Source organism: Ruditapes philippinarum, unplaced genomic scaffold, assembly GCF_026571515.1.
Source record: "Ruditapes philippinarum isolate M1 unplaced genomic scaffold, ASM2657151v2 ctg372_1_1_1_1, whole genome shotgun sequence".
Lineage (NCBI taxonomy): Eukaryota > Metazoa > Mollusca > Bivalvia > Venerida > Veneridae > Ruditapes > Ruditapes philippinarum.
The window spans coordinates 55,826-77,110 of NW_026858913.1; positions in this window are offsets into that span (position 1 = coordinate 55,826).

The following is a 21,285-nucleotide window of genomic DNA, read 5'->3' on the forward strand; positions in this document are numbered from 1 at the left end:
TAATTTATGAAATAGATAAGCTTTATTAACATCGTTTTGATAAATTATTAGTTATCAAAGGGAATTTGAAATATTTATATGCACATTTGAATTCAAAGCTAAAAATACAGAACATAAAGTAAACTATTTTAGCAATTTAACCACTTAGTACATTGTTACATTACAAATCTTAAAGGGTATAACTCTATATCTTATGAAATAGTTTAATAAAATTTATCAACAGTAAAATTATATTTTGGTTCCATAATGATATGATTGATTCCCGAAAAAGTTGTATCATAGTATGTCTTTGTTATTTAATACACATGAATAATGTACGCAAACTGAATAAAATGTTCCGGAACAAAATATTATTTTGCTATTTTAGTAGAACTTTTTTCATTTAGCAATGATTTGTGCATGCGCCATTTGCTTTTAAGGCAATACATTACCATATTTATTTCATACAAGCATTTTGGAAATACACTTATTTTTTAATTCAAACAATAATTTTTTCATCAGATATATAGCTTTATACACTTAAAGAAAAACTAGGAAAAGTACTACATGTAATAGAACGAGCACCGAAACACGAGGCTATCTGATTTGTACGAGGGGGCGTATCCCCCGAGTATTAATCAGATTGCCGAGTGTTTTGGTGTTCTTTCTCTTTTGTATCATAGTCAGACATAAAAGCACGTTCCCTGTTGTGACAATATGAAACCCCGGCAAAAATGAACCAATGAACGAACATCTGAATATGACATTTCTAGCTGTCGCTTTCCCTTTCTCTGCCGTCACAATATGTAATCCCCAGTAAAAATGAGCCAATCAATGGACATGCTCTGGAGTGCGGGTAACTAATACCCGCACTCCAGTTAACGCACTGTGCATGTATATGTATACGATTTAACCCTGACACATTTTCAAGAGAAAGGTCTCCGAACTATGATACAAGATACTACATGAATGATTCAGAGTATAAGTAAAAAAGGACAAAAAGAAATGCACATGTATAAAAGATAAAAAAGTGTTGTTCATGAAGGTAAAATGAATAATTACAGTTTCATAATTTAACTTGCTTATCAAGACGAGGTACTTGTAAAAACAAAATACATGTACGAAAGCATAGGCATATTCAATATCAAAGTTGACAAAATGTATTCGCGATGCGCTGGCTTTTTTTTGCAGCATGAAATATTATCAGAACAATGTTTTACGTAATGTGCGAAAGATATGTACGAAAAATAATAATAAAGTCTAAGAGCTTAAAGCAATTAAAGGACATTATGTATTCGCAAACTATTTTTTTCTACGTTTTTCAAACCTTAAACATTGTTTTGTTAAAATCAAAGGATAAAAAAATATCATGAAAAATATATTTATCTATAATAGAATTTAAATAATACAGATGGACAAAGATCATGTTAGGTAAAATAAGTTTAAATTACCGAAATAAATACATTTAAGTTACACTTTATGCGTGATTGTGCCTGAATGCCTGACCGTAATATCTGGAAAAAATAAAGAAATAATCTATCAGTATTACATAGGTATTTTGTAATTGGTACATGTATGTTTTACAATAACAATAATTGTTATTTTCATTACACAAAAGTAAAAAGAAAATCGACGAGATGGTTTTATATTCATGTTAAAGCTAAAAACAAATCATATTTCTTTTCTTTTTGTTGCAAGAAAGAAAATATAAACATCATAGTGAAATTTATAAGTTTTGTTGTCTTTTTTCTGTAAATCATTTTTATATTTGTTTCTCCTAATTTGAAACATTTTCCATTTTCTTGAAATCTAACTGATTTCACAAATGGAGTAATATGGTGTGTTACATGGTGAATCACGCCACTTCACGCCGCCACTGTACAAAACAATTCTCAAACAAAGATCATGTGAGTTGTTGTCTGGCTCACGAGGGTACCACTTGATAAATCCTTTTTGAGATCCATATGTGTACTCCCAAGGAGATCTTTCATCTTTACGATGTCCGTCTATCGAGATTCCCACGTTAGATCTGAAGCCCGTCAGAAGAATACCAACATCTGTGTATTTCAATTCAGAGTCTATATTCACCAGATGACCACCATCTTTCTGACACTGCTGCTCTGCTTTCTGTTAAAGCAGCATGTTTCAAGTGTCAAGCAAACAAAAAATAATGTAAGCATTGTAATCAGCACCATAAATTACATACATCAATAAATCGAATAAATGTCAAAATTATGCAAAAATAAATGAATTAAATAAATAAATAAAATGAACATGACAGGTTTATTTTTTTTTAAAATTCTTTGGCTCATCTGAAGGGATGCAACTTTACTTATTCCTGCTAAAATCGCATTGTTATATCAAATATATTGACTGTTTGCATTTTAACATATTGTGACCGTTTTGAACAAAATTAGAAACGGTTTGACTGTATATTTATGGTTTTATATGAAAATTCCGTACCATAAATTGACTTACTTTAGCAACAAGTATTAAAGTTCCATCACAACCACTGACTTGCAAACCAGCCAGTACCGAACACCTCCCATAGCAACCTTTACCTCACATAGCAAACATTAACTTACAATAGCAACTTATGATTTACATAGCAACTATTGACTTTCCATAGCATTAAAAGACTTCTATAGCAACCATTGATTGCCGTTAGCAACTAGTGACTTCAATGCGATCCTTTTCCCCCATTTGCAACCAGTTATTTTCATAACAACCATTGATTTTCCTAAGCAACTAGTAACATGCAGAGTAATCTTTGACTTTACATCGTAACATGTGACTTTTTTAATGTTCTTAAAAACTAGACTCTTTATCTGTCTGGTATATTACAGACATCGATTTTGTCGACAATAAGTAGGCCTACATTGTTTTTAACATGCAAGTGATATCTTTTTATCAACTGACATAGATTTTGCCTAAGTGACCTGCTTTTTGTATTTCGAGCCATATCTGTTAAATTTGGAGTATATTTGAACCTTAATATGCTTAACCTAAAATCAATTGAAAAAGATTGTGTTTGTCTTTGTTACCTACGTGTTTGGATTATGGACCTTTAACAAAAAGGACATGCCACCGTTGATTATGTCGCAGTGAGTTAATTGTTTATATTGAGAGCTTCTTTTATGAAATTTAGATGTAAATGCAATACTTAGATTTAAATGTGAACTTTGATATCGGTTGATCTAAATTTTAACCTAATACTTAGTATTTGTTTTTCATTCATAGTTATGAATATTAATTTCTTTTTGCCAGTTAGAACCTTAAATTTCTCGTGAGCGATATAGGGCCTTTATTACCTTCTTGTTTTCCATTCAACCTCTATTTACATATACAAGGCAAGAGTTGAAAAATAACAATTTGAATGAGACAGACTGAAGTCGTTTTAAATGCGCAGATTGATGTATACATCGCGTGCGGACACAAAATCTGCTATTTGTATACTATCATGCATACCATCGACAGGGGCGTATATAGGCATATTTTTAGTTCACGCAAAGTAGAATATTTGGGCAAAAGAGTCGCTAGTACCAAGGGATATGTATAGAACTTGCAGTGTTTTATCAGCTAAAAATGTCATAAAATTAGAATTATATATATTTTCATATATAGGTATGAGAACAGTGATAAGTACTAAAAAACCATGTACAAGTATACATTTTTACTTGTACACTGCTTTATATATTTCAAATGTTTAAAACTTTTGCGAAAACAAAAAAGGCGATCTATCTCTTGTTATCAAGTCTGGGTTTACTTCCTTCTTTTAACTAAGTGTTTTGTACGTGTGTTGTTAAACTTAAACACGAGATATTATCAAGGAAGTTATCATAAAAAAGACGCAAAAGCCTGTCTCGTTAGTGTAACAATAAGCTATGATACATTTTCAACTTATTTGTATCGCGCGACAATTAATGTCCCTTAGAATACTTTTTTAAACTGTTGATGTTAATGAATTGCTGCATTTTAAAGGCTTTTTCATTACATTATCGCTTCAGTTTTCAGCCGATATATTTAACATAATTGACTGTAAAGTTATTTTGTCCTTTGCACATTATAATAAGGTGATCCGAAAATCAATAATTGATATCTAATGTCTCTAAAGCGGAAAAATCCCAACAGAAATGGATATACCTTAAAAGAATAGCAATGGTCCTGTCGATAGTGGGTATCCACGATGGTCGATAGTTATTCTTTAGCTAATGTTTTCTTATTTTTTAGAATGAGGCACAGTATTTGCATAAAATATCTTCGAATCAACCTTAATTTATTTAGAAATGATTATAGAAACAGTTATAGAAATCGAAGCTGTGGCATAAAGGGGAGTATTTCAGTACACTAAGATGTACCCTCTAATCCTGACAATGTGGATCAAACATATGTATACCTATATATTACTATTAAAAATGAGGGAGATAAATTCTGCAGTGCATAAAGGTAGGACACGGCTGTAATATTTATGGGATATGGAGTTGTCTCTTTTGAAAACAAAACAAAAAAAACAACTGAATTTTACAATCTGTTTTCAAAAAAATCAAATTTGATTCATTTCTCAATCAAAGATATGTTTTGGTCGATCCCGGACTAAACTGTCTGTGGTTTTGATTTGCTTATATACTAACGGTTCTCATTTGGTGGTTCTATTACATTTATATCATACGTTAGATATATTTACTATAGCAATTAGTTTACCTTTTAATACCTTTGTTCCGTTCAGTTATCTTGTTGATATTTTATTCATTTTGTAAACATGTTCAAACTCGCTAACTTAAAGATATTTTGTTTTATAACAAGCTTTTAAACTGCTATTAGCGTGACACGTTATGTAAATGTCATTACCCAATGAAGGTCAGTACTCGCACTTTACAGAAGCTCATAATTTTAGTGCACAAATCAAGACCCATAAAGCTTCTTGCATTTAATTTCACTAAATAAGTTTCTATGTGAGCATCAAAGCTCTTGTTTTAATATAAAGGTTTGTTTGCTTGGGCGCACCAACACAATTTAGGTTGTATGAAAAATAATTTTCGCCACCTTGTTTGTTACAAACTTAAAGCAACGCAAGGGGTCAAAACCACCTCATAATATGTAGATTCCACTTTGAAGTTTGCAGGATCATACGTGCGTATGTTCCTCAATTCTTAATTTAACACATTGTACATGTTTATATGTTTAAATGTTATGTCTTACTTAAGACGGTATATCACATTAAGCACTACAATACATAAAAAGATCTTAAACATTTTCTTCTTTGCAATTTCGGAGGTTATTGATGGTTTCATTCTTGTTTGAAGACATCATCTCGTCTGTTTTTTCTACCGAGCTCAAAATACTTTTCTTTTGGATTAAGTATACAATTTAGTTGCTCTAAAACATTCAATGGGTACTTGCCTGAATGTTGAGAATTTCCGTTTCAATTATCAAATCCTTTTCAGTGGACCTTTCATAATGAAGATCCTTTATCACTTGACATTTCATAATTAGACCTTCTATCAGTTGAATTTTCAGAATAAATATCATTATTCAATGACCATTCATAATGAAGTCCTTCGTTCAGTTCACCTTTTTAGCGTGAAGGCTTTTTCTTAGTTATCATTTTATAAAAAAATACCCTCATTCAGTCGACCTTTTATGATAACCATGACCCTTATTTAGTATCCCTTTATAATGAAAACCCTCATGCAGTTGACCTTTTATCGTAAAAGGAAAGGGAAGTTTGGATATACAATAAAGCTGATTTCAATTTTTTAAATTACTGTATATCAAAAATTAATTAGAATTCTATCATAACAAGAATATTGACGATAGTGCAGTTCTATTTAATTGTTTATTTTGTTTTATTCGAAACAGTCGGGGTTCCTTTAAGGTTTTTCAACGCTTTTTCAATTATTAAAACTATACCCCCAAATGGTTAAATCTTTAGATGATAGAACATGCACTTGTGTAGGTTTTTGAGACAAAAGTGCAAAAGTATTTGATAGAGTATGGGACAATGGTTTACTTATGAAACTTCAGAAAAATGGTATTAAAGGTACTTTGTTGTAATAGAAATCAATACAATTCAAAAGGTCGTTGTATGGTCTTCTTTATCACCACCACTGACTGTAAACGCATGGTTCCATTTGCAAACGTCACCTCTTTCTCTTGTACAACATCGTCGATATCTGATCTTGAAGCAATTATTAATCATGATTTAGCTTTGATAAGCTTATGTTCTAAAATGGCTTGTAGATTTTAATACTTACTAAACTGAATAAACTTTTTACCAAATGTTATGTTTATTCTTTATTGCAGTAATTATTTTACATCTTATTGTCTAACAGACTATGAGATTTAAAATTTCGGCCATATTGAGTCTAATATGTTATACACAACATGGCGACTAATTTAAAATTATATTTTTTAAGATACACATTTAGGTATTGAGAAATTAACAAAAATAAAGAACAACTGATCTGCCCAAATATTGTTTCAAGCATATTTTCCATAACTTAGTGGCGACTAAGTAAATGCGACTTTTTATATAAAAATCGGCAGTGTCTGGGTTGAGTGGATAAAGTTGATGACTTCAAATTCTAACCCTTACTGCTGTAGTTTCGTATCCCGTTCTTTCATGTGAGTATGATATCCAGCTTGCTTACAGAACGGAACGTTGGTGGTTCTACTCCGGTGCCTGTTCGTGTCTGAAATACTGCACAGAGGGGCATCTGAAGTCCTCTTTCAACACGACAGCTGGGAAGTCGCTGTATGAGCGCCAATAATACCTGCCAATAATGCTCAAATTGGCATCAAATGTCTTCCACCACCAGGACAGATGGATAGTAGCCGTATAACAATTAAAAATTTTCAGTGTAGCAGGGATCAAAAGTTTTATGTAGGCACTTACTAACAATTCACATCGGATTATTAGCTTTATAAGTTTTACTCAAGGAAAAAAAACATTTGAATAATGTACGAATGAAATAACCCTTATGCACATGGTAGGATTCTTATACAAAGCAAAGTAAACGCATATTACCACATACTACTTTGAAACATTGTAGGACTAGGCTAACTAAACATCATAGACTTGTGATCAAATAGGCAAAACAAAAACAATATGTACAAGAAGATAAAATCTCGTGTTAAATGTTACAATAAACAAATTATCCAGCTAGCTTACGGAACGTCGGTGGTTCTACTCAGGTGCCCGTTCGTGCCTGAAATAATGCACGGAAGGGCACCTGAAGTCTTCCTCCACCAGTAAAGCTGGAACGTCGCGATATGACCTATAAGATACTGTGTCGATGTGACGTAAAACCCAAAACAAACAAACAAACAAACAATAAACAAATACAAAAACCGCACTTCCTTAGTGGTAAAATTAATATACTCGTTATACTTACTTCCTAAAGCAAATTACAATATATAGGTACATTTGGTAAAAAATGTATAAAAATATAACCTCGAGGTTTGAAATTTAATAACAATCAGAACAATGTTTTACGTTTACAATAATTTACAGAGAGAGAGAAAAAAAAACAGTAGCAAAAAATTCTATATTTGCCAACTTATTTTCAGATTTACTTTATTTACATTTTTCATGTTCTGATTATTATCATAGAATATGTAATTAAAGCCATGCGGCGCCGTACCTGCCGATACGCTAATACGAGTGTATTTAATGAACAGAATTTCGAGAATGTAATATTAAAAAAATGATATGAAATATATTTTTTATGTAGATAGATCTATAGTTATAATTGATAACTGCTTATTTTAAGTAGGTTATGTTTAAATTACCATAAATTCAATTAACACCCTATGCGGATTTCATTAAGGATAAGCATTTTTAAAACTTAGAAAACAAAATGTTTGGCCTATGATATATATATTTCTTATAGTGCCCCCTATAATATAAAATTGACAACATAGGTCAGTTATATACCTTTAAGGACACAAGAATGCAAAATTTAAACAAAGTTTACCGTATGGTTTACGAGTTATGGAGATTTTTCTTAAGTTAAACTTGGCTATTAGAAGGGCTCTTTTTCAGAAATGAGAAATTCTAAATATTCTATTTTATAATCATTATGAAAAAATGTTTTCCTATAGAATTTTTTCAAGAAACAAATAATAACATTCATCTAATAAATGGCCCAGCAAAATTATTGCTCCTACTCAAAATGTTTGAAATATGTATATAAACGTTACCCTACCCCACCCCTTTTAAGAAGTTGTTTGATCATTTTTCTACTTGGAGGCCTTTTCAAAATATCCCTAAAATTAACTCAAATCAGGGGATGTTTTCAAAGTTTGCATTCATTTTCTTAAAAGTTTATTGGTTGCGCTTGTCAAATATAAAATACTTTTACCGTCTAGTTTTTATTTTATTAGACTTTGAAAATATCAGGTACCTTATTTGATAATAAATTTTTGCACAATTTAACCAATAAATACCAATAATAATTTCAAAATTAAAATGAAACACTTTTGTCTTCTCAAGAATGATCTGAGAGACACAAATAATGTTCAAAGAAAAAAGGTTGCCTCTTCTGGGGCTTGAACCCGCGCCCCTCAGTAACAATGCAGTTGAAAGTTGTTCTAGCCTATTTGAATACTCTTCAAAGTGGAGATAATGCATTAGGTAGATCATACCTTAAGTCCCTTAAATAGAACATTTAAAAGATATATCACTCTGGAAAACTGCTTAAACTTATTTCTTAAACTCATATGAGAGAATGTTCTTTCTTCTTTTTTCTCATTTGAACTTTTTACAAAACTTAAATATGTTTCTACTTTTGCTTTAAATTATCCTGTTCATTTGTAAATATTTAATATGCTATACAAATTCCTTTGTTATTTACCTTTTTTCTAAGGTTTTGCCAAAATTCTGCCGGACTAGAAAGGCATTAATTTTAACTGTGTAATAATATAACTAAAATACATTGAATGAATTTCAAAGAGTAAAATTGAGGAAAATTGTTAAAAACAATTATTCTCTAATATTGACATAATGCACTTCTAAAATAATTATTTTTAGGTACCTAAATGATCGCGTATTAATAAATTTTAGTTGTGGTTTTGATGCTATAGATTATTGTCACAGTTAAACATTTTATCTGTTGTGTTTGTTTTATGGTTATACAGATCTTTATAAAAGCGATATTTTCCTTGATTATATCTCTTGTTTAGGTATGTTGAAATAAAAAGAAATGACAAAAAAATGTTTTAAACTTCTTGATTAAAAAAGATATCTGGCTTTGTTTTGTTTTTCTTTTGGTAAAAACTTTTAAAAGCTATATTTTCCTTGTTTATATCTCATGATTAGGTATATTGGAAAAAAAGTTAATCATCTTGATAACAGAACAGAACAGAACAGAAAATTTATTTTAGATTTAAGCATTACAGCTTATCATCATCAACCATTAAGTAAATACCATAATTACAAATAAATAAGTAGCATACAAAAATCATGAATTGAATTATATACATGTACATCATTACGGTTAGACATAATGATATTTAACTTTGAGTATTCGTGTTGGAATCCCTTAATTGAAAAGCCTTCACAATAAAAATGGAAAGTCTATGCAGAATGTATTTATTTCTCGCTTTTTAACAAACTTATGAATTTAAACATACTCGGTCTTTTTGTATATATTTCTGATAAATATTTTTTCCTTAAACTTTTAATACTTAATTCCTTAATACTTATGTGCAACATCCCTCACGCCCCCTAGCACCGGCTTGAGCGGTTCTCAAGTCACCGACCACAACGATCAGTATTTGGTCAGTACCTCAGTCTACCGTTGTGGCACTGAATAATTCGCTTTGTCAATAAATAGTCGTAACCACGACTTTAATAACATAGTCCTAATGTAACAGATTTATCTCTCCTTTAAACTAGATATCATGCATGTACAATGTGTACATGACAAGGATGTATGAATAAATTGTCGAAACTAATTTTTGCGTTTCTGTTGATAATTTGAACATTGATTTCCGTTAAATTCTTTACATTTTCCATTTTCTTAAAAGTGTAAAATATAATGATACTAAATTCTCTTACTTATTTCACAAATTGAGAAATATCCGCCTGCACAATCTACATCAAACCACTTTACGCCGATATTGTCCTTATTAATAGCCAAACAATGTTCGCTTGATATGTTGCTTGGCTCTCCCGGGTACCACTTGAAGAATCCTTTTTTAGATCTATATGTGTACTCCCATGGAGAACTTACATCTTTACGATGACCGTCTATCCAGATCCCCCCTTTTGAATTCCAGCCTGTTAGAAGACTACCAACATCTGAGTATTTCAATTCAGAGTCAATATTGACCAGATGACCACCATCTTTCTGACATTGCTGCTCTGCGGCATCTTTTTCCATTCTTCTGTGTGAATACAACTTCATACAAAACCGATTCTTTGTAAGATTATACCCATTAGGAATTCACCCATTAAAAAAATTTAAAAAACTTTTTCTCTTTTCGCTGGTAGACCTATCTCACAACTTGTCATTTTCACATTCATTGACTGCCCCGGATTTCAAACCCAAAAATGCCCAAAATCGAGCGTGAAATTTGGGACCAAACACCGTCCGCTAAAACATTTGTGTAGTTTACAGACTTTTAATTCTATTTCCTTGCCAATATTATTTATTGTCTTTCCTATCATTTGTAAAAGAGGTAATTTAAGTTCTCTCCCTATCTCCATTAATTTCTCGCCGTTTAATTCACCAACATTTGTACCATTTTCACCAGACAAAGGTGCACTATCGATAAACAAAGCAGTTATATCAAGAATAACCAACAACACCAAGATTTTGTTATTGTTACAATTCATATTGTTTATTTACCGAAAATGTTTTGCTAAGGATAAATTCCTCTATGCTTATGAAATGTAAGCCTGGGATAGAACAAAAATAATGTTTGCAAGATGATTAATTGGGTCTTGAATATTAATGCGTAACAAGCCTGTTGTTAATCAATTATTTTGATTAAATTCTGTTTTATCGCCTTTTTATGCAGCTGCGTTCATGTATGTTTTGCTGTTCTTATTTTTGTTAATATTGATAATATTTTGCCTGATTCTTAAGCTCTAAGTTTAGTAACAAAATAATCTTTACCGAAGGTGAGGTTTTGTTTTTAATATTTTTGACAGGGGTATTGATCTTATCAAACCCGAGTATAATTTTCCCAAAATGTATCTTTTGACATTTCAGTACCCATTTTGTCCATCATTTGTTAGCTAGGAAAGGGAACTTGTATAGTGAGTTAAAATCAAAATGTCTTCAAATTCACAATATATGGAAATATGAATTTACTATTGACTGGTATGTTCAAGAAATATCATATACATTGTGTATGCTTATTTGCTGCCTAGGTGACTTATAGATGCAGTGGGCCAGGTGTTCTTTAATTATGTATTTGTGCTTTTTAAATTTTGCTTGATTTATTATTTTTTACGCAAGTTTCTGACGAAATACACTCGAAAAGCGGGAAAAAGACGCATTTAAAGAAGATGACTCCAGACGAACGCTGCGCAATAAAAAATGTTGGTCAAGTAAAAAAAAGTATAAAAAAACATACAGGTTTATCTTTTATCTATTGTTTTGAAGTAATAATATTTAAATTGAGAATTATGCCATTAAAAATAGAACGCAATAATAAACTTTAAGGACACAGGTATTTCACCTTTTGTGATGAAGGAATATAGTGTTATTTGTGTGTGCTTCGGTTCTATACGGTTTATATACGGCATAGTAAACGAGGTGTTTTAGCCACTTAGAATTCGAGAAAGTTATTGGTAAAAATAACTTTACGTTCGATATACGCTTTATACTTGATTCATGGCAATTGTGCAGTTTTAAAATTATTATGATTACATCAATATGAAACTGCTTATAATGACTAGTAGGCACGTTGTCAGGGAGCTATTAATAAAATACATTTTGCAAGACTATTAATCTAAAAGACATATATGTAGTGTGCAAATTAGAATCTTAGAATGGATCAAGCCTCTTAGTAAAGATGTTAAAACTGAAGCTAGACTGAACAGTTAGAGGAAGGCTATTTCAAAGATGTATGCTCCTAGGAAAGTTATAATTTTGATAATACTGTGTCCTCGAGTAAGGTATTAAGAAGTTCAGATTTCTTGTTTCAGTAAGGTGTATGTTTTATTTTGAGTTTTAACATTTCTTCTAATGAATGTTAGAAAGTTTTTAGCTTTTGATGTAATGTTATTTATATTTTTGGTCCATGAAAGGTATTGACTTATAATGACTCCTAAGTATTTTGCTTCTTGGGTTTATTTAAGTTGGATATTATGAAGGGTATAAGAAAAATTTACATGGTTTCTTTTTCTTCTATTATGAGTAATTCACATTCATTTGCCTATTTTAAGAAAAAAGATGTGTTAATTGAAATCAGGTATCGATATTCATGATATATGGCTGCTTTTAATCCTTAACCATACGTAGACTGGTATATTTTACGTAACGTGCTGGCATATGACTACTATAGGTATCATAGCATGTGCTAACATATGACTGCTTAAGTCTTTTATCATGTGGTAATACGTCAGTTGCTGATATGTGTCTACTATTTGTAAGTAACCATTTGAAGATTGGAATTTACAACAGGGCCTGACATAAGGCTGTTATTGGTGTTTGACATGTATAAAAACCTTTGTACTTACATAAGGCTCATGTTGGTAATTTATCCTGTGGTGATAAGCTTTAACTTATGCTAAAATTGCATTTCAATCATGTGTATATTGGTATGAACACCGGTGTTTGACAAGTAGTAACTTTTTGTCTTTAATCATGCGAAGATCTATATTTATATCGGGTGCTGATATTTGAGTTGGCTGTTTTTTCTATTTTGGTATGTGAAAAGCGTTATTGTCATCTGGTGCTGACTTCTGGCTGCTATTGGTTTATAATCATGTGTACATTGGTGTTTAAATTGAGTGCTGTCTATTGCCTGCTGTTTGTGTTTAATCATGTGAAGATTATCAAGGATGTTTACATTGGGGTCCGACAGATCACTTGTCTGACAGATCACTTGGAATTAACATCGGTTAATTGATATATGATTGCTATTTGCATTATTTCATGCTAAAAATGCATATATCATGCTTGCATTTTTTTTATACAAATGGGATTGAACATTAGCCTGTAAAGTGGAGAAGTAATGAAAATTCCTACATGCCTTTATAAAAAAGGGTTATGAGATAAACATAACGAGATCCGAAATTGAATTTAGGTATTCCACCGAAAGCTATAGATCTACCTTATATTACACATTTTCATTGCATTTGAAAAAACTGTGAAATGACAAATATCTTAATTCTCCCAATCATGTGAACGCTTATTTGATCTTTAAACTACAAAGTGCGGCGGGATATTGTTAATATCCACGAGCTTGCAGTGGATTCAGCACCTTAAACATTCCATATCATAAACATATGTTGTAACTTATCGTCCTGAAACTTTACCAACGAACAGATGTAATCTAAATTATATTTCCAAGAACTACAATATTATGCTAAGAAATTGCAATTGCAATAAAAATGAACTGAAAACAACTAACGAAATTACTTTGGCAGTATTCCTTTTTATTGTCTACCTTTCGTTGATTTATCTAGCTTTAAAGTAAAATTTGTTTTGGACTAATTAAGTCATACAGTTAAAAATACTCGCTGTTTCACGGGCGAGGCGAAATTTCTCCGAAGCAATCGTTCTTGGACATTAAGTCTTATTTTGTCCCTATTCGAAGAAGATGGACATATTGTTATGAAGCATGATGTCCGTTAGTCTGTCTGACAGTCGCACATTGTTTCCGATCAATAAAAATAAATTGATAACGAATAGGCCCATATTATCCTTAAACTTCACAGGTGTATTGATATTGGCCAGTGCAAGACTCCTATTTGTTTTGGAGTCAATGGTTCAAAGGTCAAGGTTACATTGACATTGCAAAACGGTTTCGAACCAATAACTCAACAACCTTGTATGTAGGAACGGCTTCCATCCACTCGACGACCCATTGGCCGTCGGCCCTCAAACTTCAGAGGTACATTGGTATTGGCATGTAGATGAATTCTGAGCAACAATTCTAATCATTTTCGACATGCTGATGAGGGGAACATGCATGTTTTACAAAAATCTCTTGTCGTCATTTGTCTTGCACCGTTAATTCAGAAACATGTTGTGGTATTGGTATTTACTGGTTAGTTATCCGGAAAACCCATAACGATAGCCCAACCTTTGAGATATGACCAAATATGTGTGATAATCTGCATAAAAAATCAAAACAAAACAGAAATACGAATAATTAATTTTAAGTTGACAATTATAGTTAGAGATAGATAGTATGTTATGCTAATTTTAATTATAAATGCCTACAAGAGAATAGTTGTCTTGAAATCATTATCCTAAATAATTTGCATGCAGTATGAAAAATGCGTATGTATAAGAACCGGACTGTACTAAACTTGTTTTAGCTAAAATATGTTTGGTTCGATCTCGGGCCGAACTGTGTTTGCTTTTGTTTTAATTACTTTATATCAGATTGTTATCTGGTTCAAATTGTACATAACAGAAAGATAAGTAACTCAATACTGCATGAGTATTTTGTGAAAAATGGCTTTTTCATTGAAAAGCATCCTGTTACAAGTTCAAATTGTTATAAAACTATAAAAACTGCTTCAATACTTTTAAACTTGGCACAAATGTTGACTGGACATAGCCTTTTGTAACGGCATACTCTATCTTAAATTTCCTGTTTCCAGGGGTCATATTAAAATTGACAAAAATCACTATTTTGCGTTTATTTTTCCATCAAAATTGATTTCAAAGTGCTGCAATTTCTAAATGTATTGAGATAGAGTCATAGGTTTTTTAAAGTTGGTTACACGTTATCTCGATGTCGACCTGAGGCCTATTTTAGCCTCTCAAAAGTCCAAATTTTCTTGGAGATTAGGGGGGGCTGCTGCCCCCCTTCAAAACCCCTAGCAGAAAAGGGCACATCCCACCTCTGGCACCCCATTGATGTATCAATTTGATAGGAGATGGCGCCGAAAAAGTTATTATTTTTAAACAACATTTTTCAAACGAAAACAAGTGTTTGGGGTCTAAATATGGCATATTTTCACTATTTGAGGCCTCAAAAAAGGGAGGGAGCGTGAAAAGGTGTGAATAGACGTCATATGAAGTAATGGATAGAAAGTGTAAAAACAATTAATTTTATTGACGTAGAGCTGTTGAATTATAAGTTCAAAAAGGACTCGGTGCTAAAATGAAAAACATAACAGCAAGTGGAGCACAAATGATATTCACGTAACTGAATGGAGTCTATTTCTTTTTTCACATTCAAGTGTTAACAAAAATAGACAAATAAAACACATCATGGAATATGCTGGAATATAGATAATTATTTCATTATATTAATTAGTATTTCTTTCATTAAAAAGTGGGGAAAAGAAAATCGTCTTCGAATTGCAATAATCAGTTCTATCTTTATGCTGATGCATCCTCTCCAGTTAATGATGGGTCTTAAATCTGAACCTCCAAAAAATTACCAAACTAAATTTTGTTTTAAAATAAATTTCTTGCATGTACTTTTGAATCTGATCCGTACGGTAGTGTTAACTCATACATAATTAAATCAGGCTTATACTTTTATTTGCGATATATGGCCACCAGCCAATACACATATACAGAATATACATTCAAATTATACAAATTGTGAATGACAAGACAAGTTCTATAGTTCAATCAACAGTTTGTGTTAACAAAATATCATGTCATGTTCAAGTTGTTAAAAAGTAAATGTACTAATACAATGTTTTCGTTTTTCAAGAGCATAATATATATATACATAGCTAGATTTCTTACAACTGATATATTATTGCTTGACATTAAAATATTAAATTTATGTAATGTAGGTACTACATATAACTTTTAATTAAAATACTTTAAACGTAAACTAGTATTATAATGATAGTGGGCAAATAAGGATGAAATGGTACTCCGTTTCTACTACGTTTTGACAATATATACAAGTTCTCTCTTCTCGTGATAATTTCAGATGCCGCCCCTTTTCAATCATAAGTTCATGTGAAGATGTTCTAAAAGCAACTAAGGTCTTTCAGGCAATTTTAAGATAACTAAGACTAAAAGACTAGTATTGTCCCTGCTCACAAGCTATAGTACATTTTGCTGACTGTGTATTCTTGATATGTATTAGAAATTTCCCCAGTCTGGTATTTAACATTATTTTTTTTATTAGTATATGGTTTGTATACGGTTCTTTCGTTTCCGTTGTTGTTGTTGTTGTTAAAGAATTATTTCTGAAATAGAAAACTAGTAAAAAGTTTTTTTACATTTTGAGTTTTTATTACATTTCAGGTTGTCTACTGAATTGTAATAACTTTTTGGCAGTTCAACCGGTTTTGTAATAAAATTGTTACACTTAACTTTTACTGTTACTCCTACATTTTCATTTATATCAAACAATCAACATTTCTTATAACTGATGTTTAACGTTATTGTTTTATTAGTAGTTGGTTTGTTCATCGGTTCTTTCTTTTTCGTTGTTGTTGTTAAAGAATTATTTTAGAAAAAGACAACTTTCAGAAAGTTTATTACATTTTAGTTTTATTAAAGTCAGGTTGTCAACTCAATTGTAATGAATTTTTGGCTGTCCAACCGGTTTTGTAATAACTTTTCTATTCACCAAGCAAGCAAAATTTCGTTATTGATATTGTATCGTTAGTAAAGATGATCTTCAAAAAAATATATTATTTGGTGGTTGTACAGAATAGAAAATGAAAATGCTACGTATCGCATAGTTTGTTACTTTTCACAATGTCATTACGCTTCAGATTGTTTATTTAAGATACTATATGGACAATTCGTCTGGAATTGTATTAAGATTGTTACATTTGAATGAACGTCATCCTTCTTTATTTATTCATATTATCAATAAAGTAACATTAATGTGATCTTAAAAATCAATTTCTCCATGGTATCGTAGGAATAAAATGTGCGTATTTTAACGCATAGAATGTATTGCATGTCAAGTACTTTAAAGAATGCAGGTTGTCATCAACTTTATAATACCATTTCTGCTCTACAAATTTGAAATGTATTTTCTTTTAGTTTTAATTCGCTTCCATGTAAGTTTTATAAAAATTCCGATGTCGAGTCCAAATTCGTTTTTTTAAACACCATGTATGTGAAAGAGACTTTTCTTACCACATTTTCTTGAGTTTTGACCGTTTATAACATTATCCGGTTGTTTGTTTTTTTTTTTGTCATTTGAGTACAACGATGTGGACAAAGTGACATTCTTGTCATTTGATGTAGTTATATGAAATTAGACCATGTGCACAGTCTACGATGTAAAAATGAAGTTTGATATCAGCTGACCTACAGTTTGACAAAATGACCTACTTTCTTGTCCTTTGATGAATGGCTATGAACTCTGTACCACATGCACACATTTAAATGTAAAATTGAACTTTGATATCAGCTGGCCTAGATTTTGATGAAGTGAACTCCTTTGGCTTTTTTGTAAACAGCTGTGACATTTTGACCATGTGCACAATTTCAGGTGTGGAATTGAACTTTCATATCAAATGATCTAATATTGATCTAGTGACCTACTTTTTGATGTGCATCTATGAATTTATGACCATGTATATAGTATAATTTAAATGATATTTTGCATGAAGTATGGTCTTGTGACCAACATCGTTCAAATTCTTGCAATAAACACTATATTTCACTACTTTTACACAAATGACAGTCTGTCCTCAGGTGAGCGCTTTGGACCAGTGGCCTTTTGTGTTATTTATTTTAATGTCTGTGAATTTATTGAATTGTTCCCAGTTATATAAACAATTGCTTAATCTTTGAACTTCACAAACAAAAACGGAATATACCTACATTTCACAAGCTTTTTAAAGCGGATGCAGTACTTGATATTTCTTACAAGTTTTCAGCCCATATTGTCAACTTGATCTCATCTTATAGATATATACATCCATATTCTGAAACTTTTCCCACGAACAATGAAATCTTTATCACGCATCGTAGTAATAGGTTGTTTTTAAGTAACTAAATAATTTCTTTTTTGTCTGCTTTTCCGTAATACATATCTGTCATATATATCTGTCTCATTACTGATATTTGTCTTTGGGTCGTAAAGTGATTCTGTTTCTTTGCAGCAAAAATATTTATATTATAGCGAAATAAAAAAAGTTCAGTTCATAAAGATTACAATAAAGTCATGATAATATCTAGTCCAACTAATTAATTGTACTACGCGATGGGATATTTATGCTTTTGTGTGTATGCGCATTATTTCCTATTTAGAAGCGAGATTCTGACCCAGAACAAACATACCTTAGGATAGAGTCTGGTACGCCAATATATTTGGACTAGGTAATACCGCGTCGCATCTTCTTGGCCCTTTTTTGGCTTGCAGCCACGGCTGCAAGACATTTGTTTTGGAAAACTTGTTCCGGTTAGGTGGTTTCCTGCTTACATTTGTTAGTGCATGATTGAACGGGAAACCAGCTGCAGCCGTGCCAATCGCAACTTTTCGGCCCTTTCCGTCACTCTTCGGATTAATGATAATAGCCGATGTAGTTCCGATTGCAACCGTGACAATTCGGGCGATTCCGTCATACTGCGGAATCAGACGTAGTAATATTACGGAAATCTAAGCTATTTTAGTTACTTCGGTAATCATATAAATAGGATTTCTATTTTTACTTGATTCCGTTTTAATTCTTTTTCAAGACGCAAAAGTTAGTTTCTTTTATAATTGGTTTTTGTCTTTATTAGTGTTATACAATAGAGAATGGTTAGTGTAGTAGTATTCCGTCTCCAAAGGGCAGTCCTGCTTAACAAAAGATCGTGACCGAATCACGCAGAATATTAGTGCATGATCAAGTTATATTTAGATCTACTGACAGAGTTTAAACGTCTTGGTGAGGTAATCTAAAAATAGCCCATGCATATCATTAACCTTGCCACGTGCTGATCTCCTGTGTTGTCGATTATAGATATTTTAGGTGTAACATAGTTGATACATGCTTATTAATTGGTACCACGTAACGAAGTCTTTTAGTGCATTTACTTGTCTCTAAAACTGCTATATAAAACTGCTATATAAATGAAATTAGCAACTGCCAAAACGAAAAAACCCTACATATCCCTTTAAAAGTGAAACTTTTTTTTTCGAGAAAAAAAAAACTAAATAAATTCTTTATGATATCTGGAACATACGATACGTATTATAGTACATCCCAGATGATATACAAATACGTAATTAAAAAAAATTGTGATAATAAATTGAAAAAAAAAAAAACAATTTTAAAGGGAAGGGATGATGGCACAACTGAGCAAGCCTTTCCTTTTAAAAGGAAACTTTATTGTCAAACTTCGGACAAGGATGAATAATTGCCGACATGTTCCGATTGAGTGATATCATGTAAGTGTTGTGTCGTTTGGTGCCGTTTTCGTTGCGAAAAACAAAGTTGTAAGGGGGTATACTGCAATTATCTTTTCCGTCCGGCCTCCGTCGGGTTTTCCTTGTCCGCCCAATAACTTAAGAATCCTTTGACTCACAGTCTTCATATCTGGAATAGGGTTTAGTCATGATTATTAGATGACCCCTCTAAATTTTGTTGTCACTGGATCAAAGGTCAAGGTCACAGGGACCTTTGGTTCAAAAAAGCTTGTCCATCCCAGGAGGGATTTTACAGACATCCAATGCCAAAATTCAAGGACTTTTTAAGCACTATTTAAGCACATTGTTCCATTTTTCAAGCACAATTGTTGCACATATACGGACACGATCTTCAACCTATTATGGATAGTTTATTCGACATTTTGTGTTGAATACACATTTTCAGACAACAATTTTAAGGAATTTATGGAAGAACACCAAAGGGCGCATCACATACACATTAGTTCAAAACAACTGCAATTTGTCCGCTTACTGTTACCTTGAGTAACATTTCTTTGATTTTGATACTAAATTGGATCATTCTTTTTTATTTTGTTAACCGTTTATTTTCATCGAAACTATGTCATTCTGTGATTCAAACATTTTGAAGCACATTTTCCGCAAATTTAAACACTTTTTTAAGCACTTTTCAAGAGAGTTACCAAATTCAAAAAATTTTAAGCACTTTTTTACATTTTTAAGCACTTTTTAAGAAAGGGACTCAAATTTAACACTTTTTAAGACTGTGCGAACCCTGCCCAAACTTAAGATTCCTTTGACCCACAGTTTTTATATTTAAGATTGAGATTGGTCATGATTAGTAGATAATCACTATTGATTTTAAGTTCAAACAGCTTGTCAGCTCAATTACTTAAGAATGCTATGATCTAGTCTTAATTCATATTTGGTATTGAGTTTAGACTAGTATATGACCCCTATTGGTTTTGAGGTCACTATAAGTCAAAGTCAGAAGGGGATTGACTTAAAAAAAGCTTGTCCGCATAATAACTTTAAAATCCTTTGACCCACAGTCTTCTTATTTGGCATGGAGGTTAGTCATGACCATGAAATGACCCATATTGATTTTGAAGTCACTGGGTCAAAGGTCAAGACCACATGGGCATGTAGTTCAAAAAGCTTTTCCGCTCAATTGCAGTTAACAGTCTATATATTTGGTTTTGAGGTTGATTAAGACTAGTAGACTACCCCTGTTGGTTTTAAACTTGACTGTGTCAAAGGTCAATGTCACAAGGGCTTTTACTACAATTAGGTTGTCTGCTCAAATGCTTAAGAATGTCTGTACACAGTGTATTTTTTTGTTGACATTTTCACATTTGAAGCATATAATTATGTTCTCATATATTCATCATAAAACACCCCAGGCAAAGTTGCATGAATGTATTCAAGTCATGCAGTGGCAGTTTCAGGTCAAAGGTCACTTTGATATTTGCCACTAAAACATTGTAGAATACATAACTTAGCAATGCACTAGGTTACTACCTTGTCCATGAGCACTAAATGACCACTGTTTATTTTGACAAAGTGGTATGCGGTTTATTCACGCCATGACGGTGGCAATTCTAGTTCTTTTTAATATGTTTGATAAATTATAAAATGAAAAATGTACCTTTGATTTAAAGAAATTTTATGGTTGATATGTTTAACAATGGCTTTATTTCCTGCAGTACTAATGCAACATTAAATATTTAGATGCTGGTTTGTCTAACTCTGAACGTTTAGTTTATGTAATTATTTAAGCCATTACATGTACTCTATGTGCATGTG